This window comes from Scylla paramamosain, unplaced genomic scaffold (genome assembly GCF_035594125.1).
Source record: "Scylla paramamosain isolate STU-SP2022 unplaced genomic scaffold, ASM3559412v1 Contig72, whole genome shotgun sequence".
Lineage (NCBI taxonomy): Eukaryota > Metazoa > Arthropoda > Malacostraca > Decapoda > Portunidae > Scylla > Scylla paramamosain.
Window position 1 is genome coordinate 387501 of NW_026973737.1, and position 25643 is coordinate 413143.

Consider the following 25643-nt stretch of genomic DNA (forward strand, 5'->3'; position numbering starts at 1 on the left):
ACATGAGACACACCTAGGCCTAATTAGAGGACATACATAGGCCTAAATAGTATAGACATACCTAGTAAGGACACACATATAGGCCCAATTAGTAAGGGCACACCTAGGCCTAATTAGAGGACATACTCGTACATAGGCCTAAATAGTATAGACATACCTAGTAAGGACACACATATAGGCCCAATTAGTAAGGGCACACCTAGGCCTAATTAAGACAAAGTGGAAATAATGAAGACATTCCTAATTAGCACAGGAAGTGAAATTCATGAGGACAGCTAGGCCTAATTAAGACAAAATGGAGTTAATGAACACACCTAGGCCTAATTAAGACACAGCTAGGCCTAATTAAGATATGAATTGGAATTAAGGAACACACCTAGGCCTAATTAAGATAGGAATTGGAATTAATGAACACAACTAGGCCTAATTAAGATAGGAATTGGAATTAATGAACACACCTAGGCCTAATTAAGACAGGAATTGGAATTAATGAACACACCTAGGCCTAATTAAGATAGAAATTGGAATTAAGGAACACACCTAGGCCTAATTAAGACAGGAATTGGAATTAATGAACACAACTAGGCCTAATTAAGACAGGAATTGGAATTAATGAACACACCTAGGCCTAATTAAGATAGGAATTGGAATTCATGAATGCAACTAGGCCTAATTAAGACAGGAATTGGAATTCATGAACACAGCTAGGCCTAATTAGCACAGGAAGTAGGAGTAATGAACATAGGCCTAATTAAGGCAGGGAGTGCAAATAATGAACATAGATAGGCCTAATTAAGACAAAGTAGGGATAATGCACGCAGGTAGGCCTAATTAAGACAGGGAGAGCGAGTAATGAACACAGGTAGGCCTAACTGGTACAGGAAGTGCAAGTAATGAATACAGGTAGGCCTAATTAGCGCAGGGAGTAGCAGTAATGAACATATAGGCCTATTTAACAAAAGGAGTGGGAGTAATAGGCACAGGTAGGCCTAATTAGCACAGGAAGTAGCAGTAATGAACACATAGGCCTAATTAACAAAAGGAGAGGGAGTAATGAACACAGGTAGGCCTAATTTAGCCCAGAGAATGGGAATAATGAAGACAGGTAGGCCTATTGAACACATGGCAAGCCTATTTCAGCGTTCTCCAGCAAGACACAAGATTGGTGAATTATTTACAATGGAGGCGGAGTGAGGCTTGCATGGGCCTTACAGCTAATATTATGACAGGTAGGCCTAATTAAGATGAGCCACAGGTACGCAGGCCTAATTAACTCTTCTGGGCACAGGTAGGCCAAGAGTAGATCTGTTTTCTTCACCAACAGGTACACAGTAGGTCTAATTGACTTTTCCAGCATGATATAGGCCTACTTAACATGTTATTTAGCTGTTTCATAAGCATAGGTAAGCCTTAATTAACATAGGACTGACATTTCAGTGGGCATTTTTTTTTATTAGATTTTTGTTGTCCTTGGCCAGTGTCCTTCATACAGAAAGGAAAAAAAAAAAATTAACAATGACCTAACCTGACCTGTTTAGCCACGCCCATCATCTGCACTCCCACGAACGCTCCATTCACGCCCACCCTTCCCCCGCCCCCTCCGCGCCACCCCCGCCCCCACCCCCATCCAGACCTCGTGACCTGACTCCCCCACTTCTGGTGGCGTCACCCACCACCACCACCACAACCACAACCATCATAATCACGAGATGTTGCAGTCTCCTAGAAAAGTAAGTTTCTCTCTCTCTCTCTCTCTCTCTCTCTCTCTCTCTCTCTCTCTCTCTCTCTGTGCATGTAATCCTAATATCAAGGTAACCAAAAGAGATACACAGATGGAGATAATAACAGAAATAATGTATAATAGGCCAAAGAATAAGATGTTTTTTTTTTTTTTACCGCCTATTCAAATATGGCACCACCACCACCACCACCACCTCTCTCCTCACATAACTCAATATTTACGCTTTGTCACACATCAATACCTACATACATACGAACACACATACTTAGTGATAAATAAATACCTAATATGAAGATGTATAATTATTGCTTACTGTCTATTCCAGCGCCACCGCCACCACTAGCACCACCGCCACCACCATCCTCACTACACGGTTCTCAAAACTGTAAGCAAACTGTTAGCGCCTAAAACACACGCACACTTAGGGACTACGAGTGTAAATAATTATTATGATAATATTTCTCATAGCAAATTTTATATTTTTTTTTTCTTTCTAAACGTGGTGAGAGGTGAGAATATGTCAGGTTAGGTTAGGTTAGATTAGGTTTATGTCATCTATAGACGTAGGAATGGGATTAAACACAGCCGAAACTTCTTTATTATCCTCTATCTCATCTATAAGCACAGTAATAGGATTAAACACCATTAAAACCTCATTATTACCCTATATATCACAAATTCACCCCCTTCATGTCATCTATAGATGTAGGAATGGGATTAAACACAGCCGAAACCTCTCTATTACCTCCTATCTCATCTATAAGCGCAAGTATAGGATTAAACACCAGTTTTAGCATGAGTAATCCCTTTTTTAGGCACAGGAAGTAATAATAACGCTTCTAACTCTCTTTACAGACTGAAAAACAGATTCAGAACCCCTTAAACTTTTCTAAATAGGATCAGAACCCCTAAAACTCCCCTTGAATAGGATTAGAACCCTTAAAACCCCCTTTGGACCCTTTTTAATGCAATCCAATCCTCCACACAGGCACCGAGAGAGGACTGGAACGGGTGGAGCCTATTTTGAAGTTCCACGTGGGATCAACTCTCCTCCACTGGGCGGCATCGAAGGGTTACGATGACCTGGTGGTTGACCTCCTTGTTCGGGGCTTGTCTGTGAGTGTGTGGGGAGAGAGAGAGAGGGGGGGGTTGATAATGCAGAAGTGTTGTTAATCTGTCGCTAGAACTGTAAAAATACTCTTGAAAACCCTCGTCACTTCAAGTAGAGCCTTTGGAATGTAGAAATATTGTTAATCTGCCACTAGAACCTTAAAAATACTCTTGAAAGCCCTTGTCACTTCAACTACACAGTCTTTGGAATGTAGAAATCTTGTTAATCTGCCACTAGAACCTTAAAAACACCCTTGAAAACCCTTGCCACTTCAACTAGAGCCTTTGGAATGTAGAAATCTTTGTTAATCTGTCACTAGAACCTTAAAAATACCCTTGAAAACCCTCACCATTTCAACTAGATCCTTTGGAATGTAGAAATCTTGTTAATCTGCCACTAGAACCATAAAAACACTCTTGAAAACCCTTGCCACTTCAACTAGAGTCTTTGGAATGTAGAAATCTTGTTAATCTGCCACTAGAACCTTAAAAACATCCTTGAAAACCCTTGTCACTTCAACTACAGCCTTTGGAATGTAGAAATCTTGTTAATCTGTCACTAGAACCTTAAAAACACCCTTGAAAAGCCCCCACCACTTCAACTAGAGCCTTTTGAATGTAGAAATCTTGTTAATCTGTCACTAGAACCATAAAAACACTCTTGAAAACCCTTGCCACTTCAAATAGAGCCTTTTGAATGTAGAAATCTTGTTAATCTGTCACTAGAACCTTAAAAACACCCTTGAAAACCCTTGCCATTTCAACTAGAAGGAAGAAAGGCTTTTAGTGAGACCCTTGTGTTATGTTGGCACCCTTGACTGCCCCCCACCTAGCCCCCCTGACCAGCACAGTAAACCAAACTTACCTGCCCTTCATAAACAATTACATTTCATCATTCAACTGAAAAAAACACAAATTAACTTAGTTTTGTTGACATCCACAAGAGAGACAGTTTGTTCAGCCATGTTCACTGTTTCAACCACCACCACCACCACCACCACTACTACCACCACCACCGCCTCTTCTACAGGTGGATGCTTGTGATCGGTTGGGCCGCACTCCACTGGGGCTGGCCACCTTTGCCGGCCACACTAGTATTGTCAACACCCTGCTGCAGGAGAACGCCTCTCTTTCTGCTGAAGGTGAGAGAGAGAGAGAGAGAGAGAGAGAGAGAGAGAGAGAGAGAGAGAGAGAGAGGAATATATAGACAGAAACATAAAAAAAGAGAGAGAGACAAAGTTTGTGTGTTTGTGAGGTAGAGAGAGAGAGAGAGAGAGATTGAGTATGTATTGAGAGTAAGAGAGAGAGAGAGAGAGAGAGAGAGAGAGAGAGAGAGAGAGAGAGAGAGAGAGAGAGAGACACCCCCTAACCTAACCTAACCTAACCCAATCTAACCTAACCTAATCTAGCTTAACCTAACCTAACCTAACCCAGTCTAACCTAACCTAATCTAACCTAACCTAACCCAACCTAACCTAACCTAACGTAACCCAACCTAACCTAACCTAACCTAACGTAACCTAACCTAACCTAACCTAACCTAACCCAATCTAACCTAACCTAACCTAACCCAACCTAACCCAATCTAACCTAACCTAACCTAACCTAACCTAACCTAACCTAACCTAACCCAACCTAACCTAACCTAACCTAATCTAACCTAACCTAACCTAGCTTAACCTAACCTAACCTAGCCTAACCTAACCTAGCTTAACCTAACCTAACCTAACCTAACCTAACCTAACCTAGCTTAACCTAACCTAACCTAACCTAACCTAGCTTAACCTAACCTAACCTAACCTAACCTAACCCAATCTAACATAACGTAACTTAACCTAACCTAACCTAACCCAACCTAACCTAACCTACCTTAACCTAACCTAACCTAACCTAATCTAACCTAACCTAACGTAACCTAGCTTAACCTAACCTAACCTAACCTAACCCAACCCAATCTAACGTAACCTAACCTAACCTAACCTAACCTAACCCAACAGACAAGGACTGGAGGATAATATCTCGTGAGGAGGTTGGTCTCTGCATAGTTCGGGTCATTGAAGAAACTGCCGTGTGTTCTCTTGACGCGGCCAGGTCAGACGGCTTCACCCTGCTCCACCTGGCTGCCCAGCAAGGCTACCCGAACATGATGCATCGGCTTCTGTCCCTGAAGGTGTGCTTAGGGGCTTTTTGGGGTGTTTTTGGGGGTGTTTGTAGTGTTTGGGGTGTGTTGCGGAGGTTAGTGTGTTTTTTTTGGGGTGTTTTTTGGATGTTTAGGGAAATTTGGTGTGTTTTTTGGGGTTTTGGGTGTTTTTGGAGTGTTTGCAGTGTTTTTTGGGGTAGTTTTGGGTGTTTTGGGGATGGTTAAAAGTGTTTTTTGGATGTTTGCAGTGGTTTGCGGATAGTTTTGGGTGTTTAAGGGTGCTTTAGGAGTGTTTTGGTGTGTTTTGAATGTGTTTTGCAGTGTTTGGGGTGTGTTTTGGAGTGTTAAAGGGTGTTTTGGAGTGTTTAAGGTTGTTTTTGGGTGTGTAAGGATGTTTTGGGATGTTTTTGGTATGTTTTGGGGATATTTAAGGGTGTTTTGGGATGTTATTGGAGTGTTAAAGGGTGTTTTGGGGTGTTTAAGGTTGTTTTTGGGTGTTTAAGGGTGTTTTGGGATGTTTTTGGTATGTTTTGGGGATATTTAAGGATGTTTTGGGATGTTTTTGGTATGTTTTAGGGATATTCAAGGGTGTTTTGGGATGTTTTTGGTATGTTTTAGGGATATTTAAGGGTGTTTGGGATGTTTTTGGTATGTTTTGGGGATATTTAAGGGTGTGTTGGGATGTTTTTGGTATGTTTTTAGGATATTTAAGGGTTTTTTGGGATGTTTTTGGTATGTTTTTGGGATATTTAAGGGTGTTTTGGGATGTTTTTGGTATGTTTTGGGGATATTTAAAGGTGTTTTGGGATGTTTTGTATATTTTAGGGATATTTAAGGTGTTTTGGTATGTTTTAGGGATATTTAAGGGTGTTTTGGGATGTTTTTGGTATGTTTTAGGGATATTTAAGGGTGTTTTGGGATGTTTTTGGTATGTTTTTGGGATATTTAAGGGTGTTTTGGGATGTTTTTGGTATGTTTTAGGGATATTTAAGGGTGTTTTGGGATGTTTTGTATATTTTAGGGATATTTAAGGTGTTTTGGTATGTTTTAGGTATATTTAAGGGTGTTTTGGGATGTTTTTTGGTATGTTTTAGGGATATTTAAGGGTGTTTTTGGATGTTTTTGGTATGTTTTAGGGATATTTAAGGGTGTTTTGGGATGTTTTTGGTATGTTTTGGGGATATTTAAGGGTGTTTTGGGATGTTTTTGGTATGTTTTGGGTATATTTAAGGGTCTTTTGGGATGTTTTTGGTATGTTTTGGGGATATTTAAGGGTGTTTTGGGATGTTTTTGGTATGTTTTAGGGATATTTAAGGGTGTTTTGGGATGTTTTGGAGTGTTATTACCCCTACACAACCCAAACTAACCTAACCTCACAACCTCAAGGTATCACCAGACGTACGCAACAACCAAGGTGAAACCCCGCTGTTTGTCGCGATCCGGAACAACCAGCTGGCCTGCGTTCAACAGCTGATTAATGCTGGCACACGTCTGAACCTCGTCGATAACCGCGGGGGGGTCAGCTCTGCACATGGCGGCCAAGAACGGTAATGTGACGGTAATTGATATGCTCCTGATGACGTCCTAGCTGGAGGAGGAGCGGAACGTTGATATTAACCGCTGCAATAAGATCGGTTATACGCCTGTTTACTACGCCATCAATGCCAGCAGGTGAGGGAGGAGGAGGAGTGAGTGAGTGAGTGAGTGAGTGAGTGAGTGAGGGAGGAGGAGTGGAGGTCTCGACCTTATAAGAGGAGGAGAAAGAGATTTAGAATTTGTACAGGAAGAGGAGGAGGAGGAGGAGTGGAGGTTTAGAGCTTATAACAGGAGGAGAAAGAGATTTAGAATTTGTACAGAAGGAGGAAGAGGAGGAGGTGGAGGAGGAGGAAGAAGAAGAAGAGTGAGGGAGGAGGTGGAGGCTTAGGGTTTGTAAAAGAGGAGGAGAAGGAAGATTAGGATCACTACAGAACAACACATAATACTCTTGCACTTATCAAAAACACACACAAAAAAAAACACCCTTTAAAAACCAAAAAAAAAACACCAAAAACACCCTTTAAAACTGCAAAAACCACTCATAAACACTTTATCTTAACAAAAACACCCAAAAACACCCTTTAAAACCACAAAAACCACTCATAAACACTTTATCTTAACAAAAAAAAACCCAAAACACCCCTTAAAACCACAAAAACCACTCATAAACACTTTAACTTAACAAAAACTCCAACAACACCCAAAAACACCCTTTAAAACCCCCCAAAAAAATAACCATGAGCACTTCAACTTAACAAAAACACACAAAAACACTTTAAAACCACAAAAAAACCCAAAAACACCCATAAACACTTTAATTTAACCAAAACTCCCTAAAACACCCTAAAAAATAACCATAAACACTTCAACTTAACAAAAACACCCAAAAACACCCTTCAAAACCCCAAAAAACACCCCAAAACACTTTAACTTAACAAAAACAACAAAAAAAACATCTTTAAAACTCCACATCCAAACAAAAACACCAACTCAACAAAAACACCCAAAAAACACACAAAAACGCACTTTTAAAACCCCAAAACACCCAAAAACGTTTCAACTCAGCAAAAAACACTTCAAAACACCCAGAAACACTTTTAAACCCAAAAAGACTTTAATTCAACAAAAAACACCAAAAAAAAAAACACCAAAAAACACCCCAAACTGAACCAAACCAAACCTAACCTAACCAAAGCAACCCCACAGGTACGACATTGTGCAGCGGTTCCTCGAGTACAGCCTGGTCCGCAAGGTGCATTGCAAGGCGACAAACGGCGAAACACTCCTGCAATTTTACACCGAACGGAACAACTTGGGGCAGTACGACAACGCAGTGGTGTGCGTGCTGGAGTGCGAGAAGCTCCTGCACTCAACCAAGCCTAGCGCGGAGATGTGTCTTCGCGTGCAACTGGGAACGACAGAGGCCAGTTCGAAGGCCCGCGCTCAGCTGCAGGCCATGTACGAGTCGACGAGAGCACAACGCCACTGCTGGAATTTTTGGTTCTTTCTCTCTTGTTTTCTGCTTCCGTCGGTTTTTTACTACCTAGACGTGTACACCGACATTCTGCTGGCGGTGGAGTACCATCAAGATTACCTGAAGAGCATCAATGACTCCGATGTGGTGGGGACGAGGAACATGACGAGTGCTAATCATTCCCTGTCCGAGGAGATGGTGGTGCTGGTGGATGGCAAGGAGGAGGTGAGTGCGTGTGTGTGTTTGTTTGTTGAACTATATGTTAAAGGCTGAAATAAACTCAAAATGCACTCAAATGATACTTAAACACACTTTACCATCCAAAAACACACAAGAAACACCAAGAAACACATACTAACACACCCAGACAGCCACATACAAACAGTAACACCCCAAAACACCCAAATTACCCAGAAACACATTTTGTCACCCCAAAACATCTCATAAAACATCCCAAGATGTCCAAAAACACACAAAAAACACAAAAAAGACACTCAAAAACCCACAAAAACACACAAAACCCACAAAAACTCACAAAACACCCACAAAAACACTCAAAAATACCCCACTAACACTCAAAAACACACAAAAACTGAAAAACACACAAAAAACACTGAAAAGTACCCCAAAAAGCACTCTAAAACATCCAAAACACACAAAAACACCCCAAAACACAAAAAAACACAAAAAAACCACCCTACACACACACACACACACACATTTACCCATCTCTCTAAAAAACCCCTCAATGTCTCCCTCCCTCTCTCTCCCTCTCTCTCCCAGGAAGCAGGATTCCTCGCCAACCTAACAGACAACCCAGACAAGATCAATTTCCTACTCACCGTTTTCTTCATCCTGCTGCTAATTACCCTGTTGTCCACTTGGAATCTGTACATTCATGTGACGCAGCAAGATATCCTTCCCATTTTCAAACTGCTACCTTCGTTTTTGCGTGTATCGTTGTAAACGCTCATATTTCTCACCCCCCTGGCCCCCGTCATGGCGTACCTCGAAAATACTTGCGCGCAGATGAAGCACATGAACGTCACAGTGCGTCAGATGCAGGAGGTTGGGGTATGTACTGTCTATGGGGTGCTTTGGGGTGAATGTGTGCGTTTTGGGGTGTTTTTGGTTTGTTTTTGGTGCTTTTTGGGTGTGTTTGGGGTGTTTTGGTGTGTTTTGGATGTTTTGGGGTGTTTTGGGGTGTTTTTGGGTATGTGGGGTGTTTTTGGGGTGTTTTTGGGTGTGTTTTGGTTTGTTTTGGAGTGTTTTTCAATATTTTTGGGGTGTTTGGTGTGTTTTTGGGGTGTTCAAGGGTGTTCTTGGGTGTTTTTGGAATATTTTTCTGGGGTGTTTTGTATATTTTAAGGTGTTTTTTAGTGTTTAAGGGTGTTTGGGTGGGAGTTTCCAAGTGGATAGGGTTTTTTTTTTAGTTTGAGTTGATAGGTGTTTTTTTTTTTAATTTATTTAATTATTTTATTTTTATTTATTTGTTTTGTTTATTTTATTTATTTATTTATTTTTTTTTTGTGGGAGCTCTGTGTGTGTGTGTGTGTGTGTGTGTGTGAGGTTAAAAGAGGAGGAGAAGGAGGAGGGAGAGAGGAAGGGAGGGAGGGAAGGTAGATATTGAGAAAACTTACTTAAAATTCTCTCTCTCTCTCTCTCTCTCTCTCTCTCTCTCTCTCTCTCTCTCTCTCTCTCTCTCTCTCTCTCTCTCTCTCTCTCTCTCTCTCTCTCTCTCTCTCGCACACACCATGATAACAAAAATAACAATAATAACAGTAATAATTCCTGTAATCCAACCTAACCCAAGCTAACATACACCCCCCCCTACCCCTTTGCCCCCTATCCCCCCTGCCCCCTACCCCCCTCTCCCCCCCAGGTTGATAACAAAGAGAGGCACAACCCGCCAGTGGGGGGGTTGCCTCTGAGCCCAGCAACTCACTCTTCCCCCCTTCACAGCGCAAGGTACTGGGATCAAGTCAGGTTGGATCGGGTCGGGTCGGGTTGGGTCATGTCAGGTTGGGGGCGTTTTTAAATGGTTGGGGTTTGGTTAGGTTAGGTTGTTGTTGTTGTTGTTGTTGTTGTTGTTGTTGTTTGTTTTTTACTTAATTTCTCTCTCTCTCTCTCTCTCTCTCTCTCTCTCTCTCTCTCTCTCTCTCTCTCTCTCTCTCTCTCTCTCTCTCTCTCTCTCTCTCTCTCTCTCTCTCTCTCTCTCTCTCTCTCTCTCTCTCTCAGTATATTAGTATTGTTATGTAGAACTACTACTACTACTACTACTAAATAAATCCCCAATAGTAGCTTGTTATATTCTACTATTATTATTATTATTATTATTATTATTATTATTATTATTATTATTATTATTATTATTATTATTATTATTACACTTTTGATGTATATATATTTAATTTTTCTGTGTGCATGGGGGTATGTGTGTGTATTTTGAAATCTTTGGGGTATGATGTTGACACACACACACACACACACACACACACACACACACACACACACACACACACACACACACACACCACACACACACACACACACACACACACACACACACACACACACACACACACACACACACACACACACACACACACACACACTAAAACAACCAAAAAACACTGTTATTCACCTCCAAACACCACAAAACACCGCAAAACACACCAAAACACCCCAAAAACACCCCATAAACACCAAAACAGTCCAAAACTCACCCAAACACACTTATTCATTTTCCTTTACCCTTTAAATGCTCAGTCCCCTTCAAACACCCCAAAAATACCCCAAAAACACTTCCAAACACACCCAAAACACTCCTAAACACACCCAAACACACTTATTCATTTTCCTTTACCCTTTAAACGCTCAGTCCCCTTCAAACACCGCAAAAACACCCCAAAAACACTTCCAAACACACCCAAAACACTCCTAAACACACCCAAACACACTTATTCATTTTCCTTTACCCTTTAAACGCTCAGTCCCCTCCAAACACCGCAAAAACACCCCAAAAACACTTCCAAACACACCCAAAACACCCCCAAACACACCCAAACACACTTATTAATTTTCCTTTACCCTTTAAACACTCAGTCCCCTTCAAACACCCCAAAAACACCCAGAAACACTCCAAAAACACCCATTTTCTATTTCATCCACCCCTGACTTAACTTAGGCCAGAAATTTAAAAAATACCCTTAAATACCCAAAAACACTGTAAAAACACCCCAAAACACCCATTTTCTATTTCATCCATCCCTAAGTTAACTAACCTAGTCAAAACACCCAAAAACATACCCAAAAACACACCAAAAACACCTCAAAACACCCATTTTCTAATTTAGTTACCCCTTAAATTAATATAACTAGTGAAAAAACACCAAAAATACCTTTAAATGCCCCAAAACACCCAAAAACCATCATTTAACACCAAAAAACACCCCAATAACACCCAAAAACCACCATTTAACACCAAAAAACACCAAAAAACACCCAAAAACAACACCAGGCGCACTGTACATCTCCTCAGACCCACCCAGGACTAACGCAGGCACTCTTACAGGTGGACTCAAAATCGTACAACAGCTTTCCCCCCCACGGGCCTACCAAGACCTACCGGCACCACATGAGGGACATGGAGATCAGAAAATATTATGACCTTAAGCATGTCGCGCAGATGAGGGTCGCAATCACCAACGTCATGGAGGCCACACTCGAGTCGGCCTTTCAGTTAATTCTGCAGCTGTATATCGTTGGGACGCATTACACTGAGTTGGACCAGGTGCGTTTGTGTGTGTGTTTGTGGGTGTTTGTGGGTGTGTGGGGGTGTTTTGGTTTAAGTACCAGAAAAAAAAAAAACTGAAACACCCTAAAACACCTCTAAAACACCCAAAAACATCCCAAAACACACAAAAACACACAAAAAAACACACAAAAACACCAAAAAACACACTGAAACACCCCAAAAATACCCAAAAACACTCAAAAACTACAAAAACACCCATTAGTACCCTAAAAACACCCAAAAACACCACAAAACACCCAAAACCACCCAAAAACATCACAAAACACACAAAAACACACAAAAACACACAAAAAACACCCAAGACAACCACTCCATCATCCCCACCCCTTCTCCTCCTCCTCCTCTTCCTCCTACAACCACAACTAACACCACAACTTTCCCACAACAGGTTAAGGACGTGACACTGGGCAGCATCCTGTCTTTTGTCACCACTGGGCCACAACACACAGCGTTCCAAACCGGTGTTCTCTGTCCTCATCTCCCTTGTGTCCCTCACCTTGTCCTTCACATCCTACCACAGGTTCTCCAAACTCGGAGGGCTGACTATTTTAAACGCACTGCCCCTCCTGTTCGCAATATTCTTCCAGGTACGGTTCTTAGGGCCGGTTTAATTGTGTATCTTGTGTTTTTAAGTGTGTTTGGGTTTGTGAAAGTGTTTTTTTTGGGTTTTGTGTGTGTTTTTTTGGGTCTTTTGGGGTGTTTTTGGGTGTTTAAGGGTGTTTAAGGGTGTTTTTGGGGTATTTAAGGGTGTTTTTTTGGGGGGGGGTATTTAAGGATGTTATTGGGTGTTTTTGGGTGTTTTTGGGATATTTAAGGGTGTTTTTGGGTGTTTTTGGGTATATAACGGTGTTTAAGGGTTTTTTTTTGGGTGTTTTTGGGATATTTAAGGGTGTTTTTGGGTATTTTTGGGATATTTAAGGGTGTTTTTGGGTGTTTTTGGTTATTTTTGGGGTGTTTAGTGTGTTTAAGGATGTTTTGGGGTGTTTTTGGTGTGTTTTTTGGGGTGTTTAAGGGTGTTTTTTTATCTGCTTGTGAATTTTGATGGTGTTTTTTATCTTATAAGTAAATTTTGGGGTTTTAATTTTTTTTTCACTTATTTATTCATTTATTTATAAATTTATTTTTTGTTTGTGTGTGTGTGTGTGTGTGTTTAGGTATAATTATGAGTTTCAAATAGTAATAGTAACAATAATAATAATAATAATAGTAGTAGTAATAATAATAATAATAATAATAATAATAATAATAATAATAATAATAATAACAATGTGTCCGCAGGTGGTGTCCCGCGCCATCGCCTGTACGGTGTTCACCCTGGCACACACGTGGAAGGTGTTTGTGGTGTTGGGTGTACACTTTGTGGTGGTGCTGGTGTTTAAACTCAAGCTGGAGGAGAGGTGAGTGTGTGTGTGTGTGTGTGTGTGTGTGTGTGTGTGTGGCAGGTGACACAAGGACACACACAAGCTAAACACTATGAAACAAACACTATAATTCACAACACACCTAAAAGACCTAAATTCACCTAAAAGACACCCCAAAATACCTAAAACACCCCAGAACACCCTAAAACACCCCAAAACACCCAAAAAACATCTTTAAACACCCTAAAACACACCAAAAACACCCAAGAATTACCAAAAACACCAAAAAAACTCCAAATATACTCCTAAAACACCCAAAACACCAAAAAACACCTATAAACACCCCAAAAACACACTAAAACACCAAAACACCCAAAAACACCCATAAAAACCCATAAAAACCCATAAAAACCAAAAAAAAAAAAAAAACCCAACAACACATTAAAAGACCCCGTTTTCTTTCACCCGCAGTTCAGTGTTGCCAGTACGCACACCGTTTTACTGTTGCCAGTGTTTTTTCATGTACCTGCGTCCATATTTCTACGTTTTCCTTGGCACCATTGCTTCTACGCTGGTGTACTTCAGGTCGGAGAGGCCCTCGGCTGTCAAAAAGCAGAGGGCGCGTCGTCATTCAACCGTAGTGATACAGGTGAGGCTGCAGTGAGGTTAGGTCAGGCTGGGTTAGGTTAAGTTACGTTAAGTTAGGTTAAGTCATGTTAGGTTTGATATTGAAGCAGTATTCAATGACTTAAGCTAACACAAATTTTTCATTCTCTCCCTCCCTTCCCCCCATCGCTGCTATCTCACCCCCTACCCCCCCACAGGTGTTGTTTTTAGTCCTAGCCTTCATCGAGAACCTAGTGATGCTTAGCTTGCCTTGGGGATCTGCTGGCTGGACGACAAATACTTTCATCATACGACACTTTCAAATACGACACTTTCATCATAATTTCTGCTGTCCTGTGTGCCATCAGCTACCTTACTGGCATTATACTACATGCTGTGTACTATAGGTGAGTCTGTGGCTGTGTCCGAGTGATGCTGTGTGTGTTTGTGGTCTTCGTGTGGGTGTGTGAAGATGTGTTGCAGTGCTGGTGGCTGTGTGTTGGCTGTGTGAGTCTGTGGCTGTGTTTGAGTGATGCTGTGTGGGTGTGTGAAGGTGTGTTGCAGTGCTGGTGGCTGTGTGTTGTCTGTGTGAGTCTGTGGCTGTGTTTGAGTGATGCTGTGTGGGTGTGTGAAGGTGTGTTGCAGTGCTGGTGGCTGTGTGTTGTCTGTGTGAGTCTGTGGCTGTGTTTGAGTGATGCTGTGTGGGTGTGTGAAGGTGTGTTGCAGTGCTGGTGGCTGTGTGTTATCTGTGTGAGTCTGTGGCTGTGTTTGAGTGATGCTGTGTGGGTGTGTGAAGGTGTGTTGCAGTGCTGGTGGCTGTGTGTTGGCTGTGTGAGTCTGTGTGTTTCTGTACTGTTGCTTATCATCACTATGCAAAAAAAAAAAAAAAAAAAACACCAAAACACCCCAAAACACACCAAAACACCCAAAAAACACACCAAAACACCCAAAAAACACACCAAAACACACCAAAACACCCATAAAACACCCAAAAACACACCAAAACACACCAAAACACTCATAAAACACACCCAGAAACACCCAAAAACACCCAAAAACACACCAAAACACCAAAAAACACCAAAAAAAAACACCAAAAAAACACCAAAAAACACCCCACTAACCTTCTGCACCCCAACAGCTGCTTCGGCCATCCATGGGTGGACATCAACGGACCATCAGTGCACCGGGACGCAGACGAGGGGACCCTGGTATTGTCACATTACCAGCAAGGCAAGGTGTCAAAATGGGCCATAAATTCTTGTTGTAACATTGAACATCACACAGAAATGCCATCTGATTTAATGCCTGGCTTTATTTTAGGTAAAGATATGGCCAGAAGCAAGGAGGTGGACTGGGATAACTTGTAGAGGCCCTGGGGGGGATTGTAGAGTCAGTGGGGGACTTCTGGTGACTCTGGGGAGATTGTGGAGCCTCTGGGGAGATTGTGGTGACTCTGGGAAGATTGTGGTGATGCTTGGGGAGCTTCTGAAGACTCTGGTTAACCTGTGGAAGGCCTGGGTAGCTTGCGAAGGGTCTGGTTTACCTGTGGAAGCCCTGGGTAGCTTGTGAAGGGTCTGGTTAATCTGTAGAAGCCCTGGGTAGCTTGTGAAGGCTTTGGTTAACCTGTGGAGGCCCTGAGTAGCTTGTGAAGGGTCTGCTTAACCTGTGGAAGGCCTGGTGGGCTTGTAAAGGGTCTGGTTTACCTGTGTAAGCCCTGGGTAGCTTGTAAAGGGTCTGGTTTACCTGTGGAAGCCCTGGGTAGCTTGTAATGGCTCTGGTTTACCTGTGGAAGCCCTTGGTAGCTTGTAATGGCTCTGGTTTACCTGTGGAAGCCCTGGGTAGCTTGTAATGGCTCTGGTTTACCTGTGGAAGCCCTGGGTAGCTTGTAATGGCTCTGGTTTACCTGTGGAAGCCCTGGGTAGTTTTTGAAGGGTCTTGTTAACCTGTGGAAGCCCTGGATAGCTTTTGAAGGGTCTTGTTAACCTGTAGAAGCCCTGGGTAGCTTGGGAAGGCCCTGGCTAACCTGTGGAAGCCCTGGGTAGCTTTTGAAGGGTCTTGTTAACCTGTAGAAGCCCTGGGTAGCTTTTGAAGGGTCTTGTTAACCTGTGGAAGCCCTGGGTAGCTTTTGAAGGGTCTTGTTAACCTGTAGAAGCCCTGGGTAGCTTTTGAAGGGTCTTGTTAACCTGTGGAAGCCCTGGGTAGCTTTTGAAGGGTCTTGTTAACCTGTAGAAGCCCTGGGTAGCTTTTGAAGGGTCTTGTTAACCTGTGGAAGCCCTGGGTAGCTTTTGAAGGGTCTTGTTAACCTGTAGAAGCCCTGGGTAGCTTGTAAAGGGTATAGTTAACCTGTGGAAGGCCTGGTGGGCTAGTATAGGGTCTGGTTAACCTGTGGAAAGGTTGGTGGTCTTGTAAAGGGTCTGGTTAACCTGTGGAAGGCCTGGGCAGCTTGTGAAGGCTCTGGTTAACCTGTGGAGGCCCTGGGTAGCTTGTGAAGGGTCTGGATAACCTGTGGAAGGCCTGGTGGGCTTGTGAAGGCTTTGGTTAACCTGTGGAAAGCATGGTGGGCTTGTAAAGGCTCCCCTGTGGGAGCCCTGGGTAGCTTCTGAAGGCCCTGGTTAACCTGTGGAAGGCCTGGGTAGCTTGTGAAGGGCTCTGGTTAACCTGTGGAAGGCCTGGTGGGCTTGTAAAGGCTCTGGTTAACCTGTGGAAGGCCTGGTGGGCTTGTAAAGGCCCTGGTTAACCTGTGGAAGGCCTGGGTAGCTTGTGAAGGGTCTGGTTAACCTGTGGAAGGCCTGGGTAGCTTGTGAAAGGTCTGGTTAACCTGTGGAAGCCCTAGATAGCTTGTAATGGCTCTGGTTTACCTGTGGAAGCCCTGGGTAGCTTGTGAAGGGTCTGGTTAACCTGTGGAAGCCCTGGGTAGCTTGTGAAGGGTCTGCTTAATCTGTGGAAGGCCTGGGCAGCTTGTAAAGGGTCTGGTTAACCTGTGGAAGGCCTGGGCAGCTTATGAAAGGTCTGGTTAACCTGTGGAAGGCCTGGGTAGCTTGTGAAGGGTCTGGTTAACCTGTGGAAGGCCTGGGCAGCTTGTAAAGGGTCTGGTTAACCTGTGGAAGGCCTGGGCAGCTTGTAAAGGGTCTGGTTAACCTGTGGAAGGCCTGGTGGGCTAGTATAGGGTCTGGTTAACCTGTGGAAAGGTTGGTGGTCTTGTAAAGGGTCTGGTTAACCTGTGGAAGGCCTGGGTAGCTTGTGAAGGCTCTGGTTAACCTGTAGAGGCCCTGGGTAGCTTGTGAAGGGTCTGGATAACCTGTGGAAGGCCTGGTGGGCTTGTGAAGGCTTTGGTTAACCTGTGGAAAGCCTGGTGGGCTTGTAAAGGCTCCCCTGTGGGAGCCCTGGGTAGCTTCTGAAGGCCCTGGTTAACCTGTGGAAGGCCTGGTGGGCTTGTAAAGGCTCTGGTTAACCTGTGGAAGGCCTGGTGGGCTTGTGAAAGGTCTCGTTAACCTGTGGAAGCCCTAGATAGCTTGTAATGGCTCTGGTTTACCTGTTGAAGGCCTGGGTAGCTTGTGAAGGGTCTGGTTAACCTGTGGAAGCCCTGGGTAGCTTGTGAAGGGTCTGCTTAACCTGTAGAAGCCCTGGATAGCTTGTGAAGGGTCTGGTTAACCTGTGGAAGGCCTGGGTAGCTTGTAAAGGGTCTGGTTAATCTCTAAATGACTGTTACAATGTTCAGACTGCCATAATTCTTAAATGACTCAATTTGTGAGCAGCTGGTGAATCTGTGTGTGTGTGTGTGTGTGTGTGTGTGTGTGTGTGTGTGTGTGTGTGTGTGTGTGAGAGAGAGAGAGAGAGAGAGAGAGAGAGAGAGAGAGAGATTGTGTGAGTGTGTGTGTACTACTACTACTACCACCACCATCACCACCATCACCAGCACAAAAGAATTCAAAGGAAGAAACAAAACCACAGCCCCAAACAAACAGACAAACAAACAAACACCACAGCAAGTGACCTCACCAGGGCCACAGCATTCAGTGAGGGGTCAATCTAGTCACAGAAAGGTCACAGGAAGGTCACAGCGAGGCCTAACCTAACCTTACTTGTTCAAACACACACACACACACACACACACACACACACACACACACACACACACACACACACACACACACACACACACACACACACACACACACATCTCTCTCTCTCTCTCTCTCTCTCTCTCTCTCTCTCTCTCTCTCTCTCTCTCTCTCTTCCATTGAGATGTGTATATATTAATATAAGTGTGTGTGTGTGTGTGTGTGTGTGTGTGTGTGTGTGTGTGTGTGTGTGTGTGTGTGTGTACTTTTTCCTTACATAGAGAGAGAGAAAGTTATTATTATTATTTTCATTCTTCTTCTTGTTCTTCTTCTTCTTCTTCTTCTTCTTCTTCTTCTTCTTCTTCTTCTTCTTTTTTCGTAATATTGTTCCTATTATTATTGTCCCTATTATTATTATTATTATTATTATTATTATTATTATTATTATTATTATTATTATTATTATTATTATTATTATTGTGACAGCATTTAATCGCATAATTTCCGAGGCTGTGTGTGTGTGTGTGTGTGTGTGTGTGTGTGTGTGTGTGTGTGTGTGTGTGTGTGTGTGTGTGTGTGTGCGTGCGTGCGCGCGTGTGTGCGTGCGTGCGTGCGTGCGTTCCATTCCGTCTAACGCATTTATTTTTTTTACTTTAGAGAGAGAGAGAGAGAGAGAGAGAGAGAGAGTCATAGAAAACGAGTATTATTTCAACCGGTACTTAAATATTTCTGTAATTATTTACTTAACAAACGTGTACTTAAGTGTTGGTGTGTGTGTGTGTGTGTGTGTGTGTGTGTGTGTGTGTGTGTATGTGTGTGTGTGTGTGTGTGTGTGTGTGTGTTTTGGTGATAAGAGACTAGCGATTATTTCTTTAATATGTGTGTGTGTGTGTGTGTGTGCGTGTGTGTTCATAATATTTATCTAGTCAATCCTGAAGACGCATCTAGTCCCTCTGAGAATTCAAACACAAAGACACACAAACGACAAACAAATGGAACTGGCCAGTCAAATCAGCTGTTAATGTTTAGAAGTTAGAGAGTGTTTAGTAAGGGTGGGTGGTAGGGGGGGAGGAGGAATTAAATAAGGGTGTTTTTTTTTATTTCAAGTTTAAAAAGAAAACAGAAAAAAAAAAAACTTTTAGATGTTATTGGAAGGTGTTTTGTGGTTTATTTATTTTTATTTTTTTTGTACGATAATTTACGTTTTGGGATACGATTTATTTTTATTTTTTATTTATTTTTTATTTTTTTATTTATTTATTTTTTTTTTTAATGTGTGTACGATAGTTTACGTTTTTTAGATGCGATTTATTTTATTATTTGTTTGTTATTTTTTTTTAATGTGTGTGTACGATAGTTTACGTTTTGGGTACGATTTTATTTATTTTATTTATTTTTTATTTATTTATTTTATTTTTTTACGTGTGTGTACAATAGTTGGTGTTTGGGTATGATTGCTTTTAAACGCACATGTACGATTGTTTGTGTTTTGTGTACGATTATTATTATTATTATTATTATTATTATTATTATTATTATTATTATTATTATTATTATTACATGTGGGTACGATAGTTTGTGATTTGGGTACGATTCTTTTTACAATGAACATGTACGATAATTTGTTTTGGGTAGGAATTATTATTATTATTATTATTATTTGGTATTTTTCTATTTGTTTATATGTATTCCTTGATTTTAGATTTATGAGTGAAGAAATATGATCAATACAAAAAATATATATATATTACGAGATTGAAAGGCATTTTAAGAAAGAAATATGTAGAGATTATTAAACAAATTCCGTCGATCTTAAGGTTACAAAAAAAAAAAAAAACAGCAATAATGAATGAGATACAGAGAAATTAAAGAGATTTGAAAGCGGCAGAAGTTTGGCATTTTTAGAAAGCTTGTTAAGTACCTAAATTTTAAGTAAGTAATTTAAGTGTGTTGTAGTAATGTAAAGTGAGATAGGGATGGAGTGAAGAGAATTATATTATTATTATTTTTTTTTCTTAGTGATTTAGTGAATATTATTATTATTATTATTATTATTATTATTATTATTATTATTATTATTATTATTAGTTATGTTGAATATTACGAAAAAATAAATGGGCTGATTTAGTAAAGACGGTCAATTATTTTAAATACACATAATTTTAAAGAAAACGTAAATTATAGCCATTTTTTTAAGTAATAAAAAGAAAAAAAGAAAACGGATTAATTGAATGATGTTATAAAAAAAATGGAAATTTGATCAGATAAATAACTTAGAAAAATATAGAAACACAAATAATTTAGAAGCTTAAATTATGTCAAGAAATAAGTGGAAAAATTAAAGAAATACGAATAATTCTGAAAAATAGACGTATTTAAACAGTTCAGAAAATTTTTATGAAGGAAATCATTTGAAAAATAAATATATATTGACTTGAAAATCATAAAATAGTCATAATAATAATAATAATAATAATAATAATAATAATAATAATAATAATAATAATAGTGAAGGAAAATAAGAAAATAAGAAAAGTGAATAATTTTGAAAGACGAATGAAGGAAAATAAAAAAAGAATGAATAATTTTGAAAGACGAATGAAGGAAAATAAAAAAAGAATGAATAATTTTGAAAGACGAATGAAGGAAAATAAAAAAAGAATTAATAATTTTGAAAGACGAAAGAAAAAAAATAAGAGTGAACAATTTTGAAAAACGAACGAAAATATAGAAAAAAATAAGTCGAGAGAAAAAAGAAGAAAATTAATATAAAAAATAGATTAGAAAAAATACACCTGAACTTAGAAAACAAACAAACAAACAAACAAACCACGCATAATTTTCAAAACACAAAATAATTGATGTACACAAAAACAAAAAAAAAAACAAAACAAACAACAGAAATTACTTAGTAAAATAAGAAGCTTGATAATACTTAAACCGTGTGTGTGTGTGTGCGTGTGTATGTATGTATGTATATGGGAAGCTGTAACAAACAAACAAACAAACAAACAGAGGAATTTATAGGAAGCCTGTATAACAAACACACACACAAACAAACAGGAAATACACACAAAATACTACACAGGTGTTTTTCAGGTGTGTGAATGTGTGTAGCAGGCTTGTATGGGGACACGAACACACACACACACACACACACACACACTGTAAAGCGTAAGTGTGTTTTTGGCAGGTGTGTGTGTGTTTGTGTGCGTAGAAGGCATATCTGACGGGCCAGGTGTGTAACTGTGTGTGTTCTGCAGGTGTGTGTGTCTGTAGAAGCTTATCTGAGGGGCCAGATGTGTTTAATCAAGTGTAGGTGTGTTCTGCAGGTGTGTAGTGTTGTGTTAGTTAGTCTTGCCCTGTTCGGTTAGCTGGCAGGTGTGGAAATGTTGGAGATTACGTATTTAGGGTGTTTTTGGGGTGTTTAAGGGTGTTTAAGGGTGTTTTAAGGGTGTTTGTTGCTGTGGGTGTGTGTTTCATGTTTGTTTTGTTGTTTGTTTGTTTGTTTGTTCCTGTGATTCATCAGAAACTCCCTAAAATTTACCGTAATTCAAAAAAAAAACTTAAAATTTCTCGATTCACCAAAAAAAAACCCTAAAATTTCCCATAATTCACCAAAAACCTAAAATTTCCCACGATTCAGAAAAAAAAAACCCTAAAATTTCCCTTAATTCACGGGGGAAAAAACCCTAAAATTTCCCATAATTCACCAAAAAACCCTAAAATTTCCCATAATTCACCAAAAAAAAACCCTAAAATTTCCCACAATCCCTTAAAAAATCCTAAAAAATCTCTAAAAAACTAAATAAACCTTAAAACTCCTCAGAAAGACTTAAAACGCGTTAAAACAAACCCAAACAACCCTAAATTACCACTAAACAACTCAAAATGCCAAAAAGTCCCTTAAACGTACCTAAAACCCCTTAATGTCCCTAAAACTTCTTAAAACACCCTAAAATAACTTGAAACGCCCAAAAACGCTTCTAGAACCCTTAAACACGTCTCTAAACCCTTTTAAACATCCCTAAACCCCTTTAAACACCCTTAACCCTTAAAACACCCTTAAAACACCCCTTAAAACACCCGGAATAGCCACTCGCTCCACTATCTAGTCAGGGAACTCCCCACACCACTCACTAGTCACATCACGACCCGCGACCCGCCAGGAACCGTTGACCTGGTGACCTGATTTGACCTTGTGACCTCATATGGGGGGAGGAGGAAGAGGAGGGGGTTTAGAAGATTTTTTTTTATTTGTTTGTTTGATATATTTAAATTGTTGTTATTATTGGCTGTATAGTAGTTAAGTTTGTTTTTGTATGTATTTATTTGATTATATATTTTTTTTATTATTTTTTTTTAAGTTTTCAGTCTTTGTTTATTTATTTATTTGTTTATTTGTTTATTTACTGAAGAGCAGATGAGGGGACCTGCTTCACATGCACTATGCGGTGAGAGAGAGAGAGAGAGAGAGAGAGAGAGAGAGAAGGGATGACCAAGAGAGAGGGGGTGATGAAGAGAGAGAGAGAGAGAGAGAGAGAGAGAGAGAGAGAGAGAGAGAGAGAGAGAGAGAGAGAGGGGATGACGAAGAGAGAGAGAGGGAGATGACCAAGAGAGAGAGAGAGAGAGGGGGATGAACCAAGAGAGAGAGAGAGGGGGGGGCGATGAACCAAGAGAGAGAGAGAGAGAGAGAAAGAAAGAGGAGATGACGAAGAGAGAGAGAGGGGAGGGTGAAGAAGAGAGAGAGAGAGAGAGAGAGAGAGAGAATATAACCTAACCTAACCTAACCTAACCTAACTTAACAGGGAAAGCTGGAAGATGGCACAGAATTCGACAGCAGTTACCCTCGAGGACAACCCCTGACCTTCACGCTGGGGTCAGGTCAGGTCATCCGAGGCTGGGACCAGGGACTGATTGGGTGAGTAGTGGCAGTGGTGGTGGTGTATATTAGAGAGAGAGAGAGATAAAGATGTTATTTTCCCATATCTATCTCTATTTGACCTTCCTTTGTATTCCCCATGTGCTTCTGACGCCTTCACCCCACCCCGCCCCCCAAGGATGTGCGAGGGGGAGAAGAGGAAGCTTGTCATCCCCTCGGACCTCGGCTATGGAGCTTCAGGGGCGCCTCCAAAGATACCTCCCCACGCCACGCTGGTCTTCGAGGTGGAACTTGTCAAGATAGAGAGGAAAGAGGAGCTTTGAGGCTAATCTAGGGTGCGTGCAGGTGTGTGCGGGTGTGTGTGGGTGTCTGGTGGAGTGTGTGTGTCTGTGTGTCTGTCTGTGTGTGATTTTTCCCTTTCTGTAGAGGTTAACGGTATCTGTGTGTGTTTGTGTGTGTCTGTGGAGTTTTAAGGGTGTCTAGAGAGTACTCGTACTTAAAGGCTCCCTCACCCTTAACAAGTCTAGGGGTGTGTGTGTATGTGTGTGTGTGTTTATGGCTGGGAGAGGTCTTCAGTGTGTGTGTGTGTGTTTGTCTGTAAGGGTGACCAGCATAGCCAAGAGACTGCAAGGGTGTTGGAGAATGGTCAGGAAAAATTTTAAGGGTGTTTCTTTGTCACCCTGTTCAGTTTAAGGGTGTTTAATATGGTCAGGGAAAAATTTAAGGGTGTTTTTTGTCACCCTGTTCAGTTTAAGGGTGTTTAATATGGTCAGGAAAAATTTTAAGGGTGTTTTTCATTACCCTGTTCAGTTTAAGGGTGTTTAATATGGCCAGGAAAAATTTTAAGGGTGTTTTTTGTCACCCTGTTCAGTTTAAGGGTGTTTAATATGGTCAGGGAAAATTTTAAGGGTGTTTTTTGTCACCCTGTTCAGTTTTAGGGTGTTTAAAATGGTCAGAAATGTTTAAAGGGTGTTTTTTTTTGTCACCCTGTACAGTTTAGGGGTGTTTAATATGGCCAGGAAAAATTTTAAGGGTGTTGCTCATTACCCTGTTCAGTTTAAGGGTGTTTAATATGGCCAGGAAAAATTTTAAGGGTGTTTTTGTCACCCTGTTCAGTTTAAGGGTGTTCAAAATGGTCAGAAATGTTTAAAGGGTGTTTTTTGGTCACCCTGTTCAGTTTAAGGATGTTTAATATGGTCAGGGAAAATTTTAAGGGTGTTTTTTGTCACCTTGTGTACTTTTTAAGTGTGTGGGGGGAGTGCTAGCTGTAAGGGTGTGTGTTGTCACCCTGGCTGAGTCTTAAGGGTGTTTGTTAAGCCACCCTGTTCGATTAGTGTTAGTGTGTGTGTGTGTGTACGTGCATGTCTCACCCCAATACTTGTAATCATATTCTTTATAAATAAATTTTGTGTGTGTGTGTGTGTGTGTGTCAGGAACACACACACACACACACAAGAATGAGAGAGAGAGAGAGAGAGAGAGAGAGAGAGAGAGAGAGAGAGAGAGAGAGAGAGAGAGAGAGAGAGAGAGAGAGAGAGAGAGAGAGAGAGAGAGAATAACCACATCTACTACTACTGCTACTACCATTTGAAACAATAGATATACAAATAGTCTTATTAATAGTCAAGACATACACACACACAGGTGCATGTACACAAATATTACTACAGCTCATGGCAGTGTGTGGGTGTAGTAGGACAGACACAATCAAGTTGACAAGTATTGAGATAATTATCAAATATATATTATTATTATTATTATTATTATTATTATTATTATTACTTTTTTTTGTCATTGTTATGTCTAGGGTTTAAGTCAGTCTCTCTCTCTCTCTCTCTCTCTCTCTCTCTCTCTCTCTCTCTCTCTCTCTCTCTCTCTCTCTCTCTCTCTCTCTCTCTCTCTCTCTCTCTCTCTCTCTCTCTGTGTGCGTGTGTGTGTGTGTGTGTGTGTGTGTGTTTTTGAGTGCAATAAAAAGTCGTACATTACATATATATAGACACACACACACACACACACACACACACACAGTATAATTAAGCTTATCTTTATACATACAGAATACTGGTCATGATCTTTATAAACTTAACCTACACACACACACACACATATGAAACTATTACTTGTAGAGAGAGAGAGAGAGAGAGAGAGAGAGACTGTGTGTGTGTGTGTGTGTGTTGATCTATTCTTTATTTCAAGTTGTCTTAGTAAAATATTTCAAGTTGTATCAATATTGTCAAAAAAAAAAACTTAAATAATTAAAATATGTTGTTGTTTTGTATGAATTTGTCAAAGAAAATAAATAAATAAAATAAATTCATTAAACTGAAGACCACAAATGTACTTAAGCTGAATGATAAGAGGCAAATGATTATGAAGAAATGAAAAAAGTGAGAAAAATTATGAAAAAAGACAAATATACATTAAAAAAACTATGTGTGTGTGCAAAATATTCTGAAAAAATGGAAAAAAAAATTAAAATTATGAAAAAAAAACAAATATACTTAAAAAAAAACTTTGTGTGCAAAAGATTCCGAAAAAATGAAAAAAAAAGAAAATTATGAAAAAAACAAACATACTTAAAAAAAAACTTTGTGTGTGTGTGTGTGTGTGTGAGGAAATAAAAACTTTGATAATCTTAATGAAAATATCAGTGTTTTTTTCCTGTTTAGTTTAAGAGGTGAAAATAATTGTAGCTTTAAATTGGATATTTCTCATTCATTCATTTGTTTGTTTGTTCTGAGCCTATAGAGGAAAACTTAGGCCTATACAGGGTGGGGGAAAAGGCTAGACAAGAGAGAAATTATGCACACACACACACACATACAAACAAACTGCTAGCCTCTCTCTCTCTCTCTCTCTCTCTCTCACACACACACACACACACACACAAGGAGGGAAAGCAGCCATATGTA

General features: G+C 40.5%; 1 long non-coding RNA gene and 1 pseudogene across 1 annotated transcript in view; one reads left to right on the top strand and one right to left on the bottom strand.

Moving 5' to 3' along the window:
* The window catches only part of LOC135098639 (uncharacterized), a 17859-nt gene extending 15665 nt beyond the window's left edge, over positions 1-2194 (bottom strand). Inside the window, exon 1 of the long non-coding RNA XR_010267229.1 lies at positions 2055-2194. This is a non-coding gene — a long non-coding RNA (uncharacterized LOC135098639). The remainder of the gene's footprint in view (positions 1-2054) is intronic.
* Positions 2195-2536: 342 nt separating this feature from the next.
* Positions 2537-25044, top strand: LOC135098653 (uncharacterized; annotated as a pseudogene).
* Positions 25045-25643: the final 599 nt, after the last annotated feature.